Below are 5,672 nucleotides of genomic sequence, written 5' to 3'. Positions count from 1 at the left end.
CACGGAGTTCTTGGTATCCTGGCCTTTGGTGGAGGAGGTGATGATGTAACTGCCCAAGAGAGCTCCTTGGGGAGCAGTCGGCCAGCGGAAGTGGTGGGATCTTTCTGGAACCGGTGGTTCTTTTACAGGCAAAAAGAAGGAACCTGGTGTCAGGTGAGGGTGCATCCCTTTTGCTGGTGTTGCTATTGCACTTGGAGGAGATGCCTGGGGTCCTGCTATGATCCACAGGAGGAGCAGCGGGAATGATGGTGCTCGGCGCTGGAGTGAGCTGCCCACTGCTGCTTCTGGCAAGGAAGGTCTTCCAAGGAGGTGCAATCTCCTTCCTGCAGCGTGCTTATCCCTTTTGCCTTTTCCTCTTCTGTTACTGTGTGTGCACGATGGACTGGAAAGAAAACATAGTTTACAGCTGCTTAGTCCTGACAGCTTAACTGCTTAGGGATTCCTCTGGCACTCGATAGAAAGTTTCCTAGGTAAGAGAAGCTGTTAGGGAGGGTGCAGCTCCCAATTCTGTGAACTTCCCTTTCAGCTGTGAACTGAGGTGTTCCAACCCCCAGTCTGGTGCTTTGCTTTCAGCAGGGCGGTGGGCGAGGTGCAGGGGTCTGAGCTCTGCTGGGGCTGTTCACGGGGTGGGTAGGGGAGGTGGGTGCAGCCTGTGGGGCTTTCCTCGGTGTGGCCAGAGGTCTTCCTTCCACAAGTGGCATAGTGGTTACAAACCCACTGTACGTAGGTCCAGGCCCTGTCCTGTTGGGTTAAGTAAGCGGCAGGGCGGTGTTTGTCAGAGGTGGGTGGTGGCAGGCTGAGGTGTGCTTGGATTGTGTGCTCCAGTGTGGTTCCCTGGAAGTTTAGAGGAATGTGGCTTAAGGATGATTTGACAGCTGCTGGTCTTGTGTGAAGCCGTGTGCTTCCTTATGTCGTGGTGTGACCCTGCTCCCATCCTGGGGGCTTGGTAATAACAGCAGGGAGCGCTTGGCTGTGCAACTCCTGAAAATAATCTTTTCAAAAAAAAAAATCTTTTCAGAAGTTCAGAGGGCTGAACTGCCCTCTATTGCTGCTCCTGTCAGAAGCAGCCCCAGTATAAAACTGGAGTCTGAAAAACAGGAGACGTTCTCTAGCGGAGCAAGCTGGGTATTTCAGGTGTTGAACAGAAACGTCCTTAAGTGAAGCAGGTTAAAAACAATCCTCTCCAGAAGCTTTTCCTGCTGCCTCCCTGGAACTGCGGCAAGATGCTCCTGCAGCAGAGCCAGGGCAGCCCCGGACAAGGCTCTGCTCTGGGCTTGTAGCGCCGTCAGGGCAAAGGTGATGAAGCATCATCTCTGGGGCCCTAAATCATTGATCAGGGTCGGCCTTTACTGTGTGAAGGATGTATTTTCCATGTCACAGTTTAAAGCCTTCTTTCACAGATGCTCTTTACTTTTTAATGCACTGTACTTAGCTCCTCCTTTATAACCTACATTGTTGAATGGGGAAAATGCAGTTGGGTGCTGTGTGTCATGCTGAAAACAATTTTGCGCTGCGAAGAGCTGCCAGGAAGGCAGGAGTTGCAGCACCTGGGCTGTCAGCTCTCATACAAAGGAGCAACTCCCCTTCTGAGACGTTCCCTGCTGCTGTCCTGCCACTGGGAAGGACAGGGAGCAAGGTGTTGGGGGCCCACTGCCTGCAGTTGTTTTCCACGTAGGCTACTTGGGAAGCCAGTAGCCCCAGCAGTGTTTCAGCCCCACAATAGTTGCATTCTTAAGAGAAAAAAGAGTGATGAAGAGAAGTTTGTGCTGCACCTGCCTGCATCCTCTTACACAGTGTTGTCTGTGGGTGGGAGCAGGGCAGCGTGAGGCATGGCCTCCTAGGCTCTGCAAGCCAGACCAGCAGGGATTGGGATGAAATGGAATCATATAGGTTGGAAAAGACCTTTAAGAACCTCAGGTCCAACCCTGAACCTAACCCTCTTCACCACTAACCCCTGTCCCTAAGCACCACATCTACATGTGATGTAAAAAAAAGTGACAGCGTTCAGCTGCACAAACAGCACTGGGATAGGAGATACCAGCGTCACAGTTCCTGTCTCACTTCCACAGAGGATGGAAGATGGAGATTTCAGTCGAGTGCAGAGTATCTCCCTGTGCTGCCAGTGCTCTCTTTCCTATAAGCATTTCCCCGGGCTCAGGAACTTGGGCATCACGGCTGGTGAGGGTGGATGGGGACCTGCTGGATTGCCTGGAGAGGTAGGAGATGCTTGGCTTCCTTCCTCTTCCCCCTTCTCCATGAGACGTGAGTGCCAGGGCACCGAGGAGGCATGGCTGCTTTTTAAAACCCAGCAGTATGTCTTGGAAGTTCTATTTCAGCAGCTCTGCTCCTGTTGCTGCTCTCTGCTCCACGGAGCTGTGCTGCCTGTCGGAGGCAGGCGCTGCTCAGCATCTGTGCTGGTTCACGGTGGCAAGGCTGGAGCGGAAAGCGCCACAGCGCATCAGGCTGGATTTGGTAAGGGGTATGGTCAGCAGGTGCTGTTCGGAGTCAAGTCCAAGGATTGGGCTGGAAAAGCAGGATTGCCAGGGACGCGTGGGATAAGTTGCTGTCCGCCTGCATACGCCATCCCTGTCCTAGCGTGCACAGAAACTCCCGCCTCAGCAGATCATCTCCTAAGGCCAGGCGTAATCCTCCTGGTTTGAGGAGGATTATAAAGGGCTGTGTGGGACCAGATGCACGTGGAAAAAAATACCTGTAAGGGTTGAAACTGATACTTGCTCAGCCCCAGGAGAGAAACAAGACTTTAAATCCAAGCAGGCAGTTCAGAATTCCCTGCCTCTCCCAGCATGACCATGTTGATAGAAGAACCGAGTCTCAGAAGGTCTCTGCTCAGGTGATGGTGCTGCCCTGCTGTCCAGCTCCTGGCAGGGCTTCAGAGTCACTTTGCTGGGGAGCCAAGAGGCAGTGTGGGAGGGAGAGGAGGCTGTAACAGCCTCGTGGTCCTGGGAGAACAATCCCCCCACGGCACGGCTGGTGCACAGGTGGTGGCCAGGCTGATGGGAAACCAGAGCTGCTGTGTCCCAGGGAGGCGGATTGGGGCTGGAGAGCCACAAACTCCTCCCGCACCCAGCTGCCGGTGCCTGCTCGGTATCTCCTGGAGAGCATCACCTCCAGGGAGGTGGCAGGGAAGCAGCCCCACTCCTAACACCTCATAAAAGATCCAAGGAAATAGCATCGGCATCATTTCAGCCTTGCGTTTCCCACCAGGCTGTCCTGGAGGCAGAGCCGGCAGGCACCGCTATGGCACCGCCAAACCCACTGCCTGGCATCTCTGCGACAAAACTGGCAGGTTGTGTTTTGTGATCCTGGGTGCTGAGGCCACAGCTTGTGTTCAGGTAGAGAGGCAGAGGCGGGTGGCTCCCTGCAGCCCTCAGGAGTCACAGCACTTGGGAGGCTCATCCTGCACTTCCCAAGCCTCTCGTGAGCCCCCAGACCCCCTCGCTGCCTCACTCTGAGCAGTCAGCATTGCACCAGCACCTTCGCAACAGCGCCCTGAGCTCCACCAAGGCCTCTGTGGGCACTGTATGGCTCTCCAGACCCAACAGGGAAAGGAGAAATGCGAGATAAACCATAAATCACTTCCATGCCCCCCCATTTCCCTTCCCTGTGCCTCCTGCCTGGGCAGGAGGCTGGCTCAGGGAGGATGTGGGGGGCCAAGAGGGTTACGCAGCGGTGGATGAGGGAAAGGCTGTGGATGTTGACTACGTGAACTTCAGTAAAGCCTTTGACACTGTCTCCCACAGCATTCTCTGGGAGAAGCTGGATGCTTATGGCTTGGACAAGCATATTCTCTGCTGGATAAAAAAACTAGCTGGATGGCCGAGCCCAGAGAGCTGTGATGGACAGAGCTAAATCCAGCTGGTGGCCAGTCACACACAGTGTCCCCAGGGCTCCGTGCTGGGTCCAGTCTCATTTAATATCTTTATCCATGATCTGGATGAGGGATTGAACACTCCATCAGTCAGTCTGCAGATGGCACCAAATTAGGCAGGAGCGTTGATCAGCTGGAGAGCGAGAAGGCTCTGCAGAGGGATGTGGACAGGCTGGATCCATGGACCAAGGCCAATGGGATGGGGTTCAACAAGGCCAAGTGCTGAATGCTCCACTTGGGTGGAGCAACAACAACCCCATGCAACGCTCCAGGTTTGGGAAAGAGTGGCTGGAAAGCTGACTGGTGGAGAAGGACCTGGGGGTGCAGGTCGACAGTGGCTGAACAGGAACCAGCAGTGGCTGAGAGGGCCAACAGCATCCTGGCTGGGATCAGCCATGCTGTGAACAGCAGGAGCAGGGAAGGGATTGTCCCCTTGGACTTAGCGCAAATGAGGGTGCACCTCGAATTCTGGGTTCGGTTTGGATCACTATAAGAAGGACATTGAGGGGCTGGAGTACGTCCAGAGAAGGGAACAGAGCTGGGGAGGACTTCAGAGCCCAGGGGTTCTGGGAGTGGCTGAGTGACCTGGGACTGTTTAGCCTGGAGAAGAGGAGGCTGAGGGGAGACCTCATCACTCTCTGCAGCTCCTGGAAAGAAGGTTGTGGTGAGGTGGTTGGTTGCTGGGCTCTGCTACCAAGGAAGAATCATAGAATAGTTTGGGTTGGAAGGGACCTTAACGACCATCCAGTTTCAACTCTCTGCCATGGGCAGGGACACCTCCCACTGGATCAGGCTGCTCAAGGCCCATCCGACCTGGTCTTGAACAGCTCCAGGGATGGGGCAGCCACAACTACCTGGGCACCCTGGGCCAGGGCCTCCCCACTCTCATGGTGAAGAAATTCCTCCTTATGTCTAGTCTAAGTCTGCCCCTCTCCAGTTTATCCCCGTTGTCCCTTGTCCTATCAGTACCAGCCTTTGTGAACAGCCCCTCCCCAGCTTTCTCGTAGCCCCTTCAGATACTGGAAGGTCACTATAGAATCGTAGAATAACCAGGTTGGAAGAAACCCACCGGATCATCGAGTCCAACCATTCCTATCTTTGGAGCCTTCTCTTCTCCAGGCTGAACAACCCCAACTCTCTCACCCTGTCCTAGTACGGGAGGTTCTCCAGCCCTCAGATCATTCTTGTATCCTCCTCTGGACCCATTCCAACAGCTCCATCTCCCTCTGATGTTGAGGATTCCAGAACTGGCCACAATCCTCCAGATGAGGCCTCACAAGAAGAGACAGGATGAGAGGAAACGGCCTCAGGTTGCTCCAGAGGAGGTTTAGGTCGGATATTAGGGAAAACTCCTTCACTGACAGAGCGCTGAAGCCCTAGCAGAGGCTGCCCGGAGCTGGGGGTACTCTCCACCATTGGAGGGGTTCAAAGAGCGCGTGGCCACGGCACTGGAGACACGGTTTATCGGGCACGGCGGAGTCGGGCTGCTGAGAGGTCTCCCCGAGCCCCTGAGGCGAACATGGCAGCCGCCCCCACCACGCGCGGGCCCTTTAAGCGCGCGCGCGCGCGGGGCCCCTGGCGCGCGCCGCTCTCGCGAGATCACAACCGGGTGGCCGTGGTGGCGTGGGGGGGGAGAGGGGGAGGAGCTCGAACTACAACTCCCATCATGCCCCGCGCCTCGCGGCCAATAGCTCCGCGGGCTTTGCCGTCGGGCGGCCAATGGCGCCGCGCCCCGCTTCCCCCCCCCCCCCCTCCGCCTCCCCCCCCGCCTCCCTCCTCCCTT

Source organism: Phaenicophaeus curvirostris, chromosome 15, assembly GCF_032191515.1.
Source record: "Phaenicophaeus curvirostris isolate KB17595 chromosome 15, BPBGC_Pcur_1.0, whole genome shotgun sequence".
Lineage (NCBI taxonomy): Eukaryota > Metazoa > Chordata > Aves > Cuculiformes > Cuculidae > Phaenicophaeus > Phaenicophaeus curvirostris.
The sequence above is the reverse complement of the archived record's forward strand: the minus strand, read 5'-3'. Positions refer to the sequence as shown.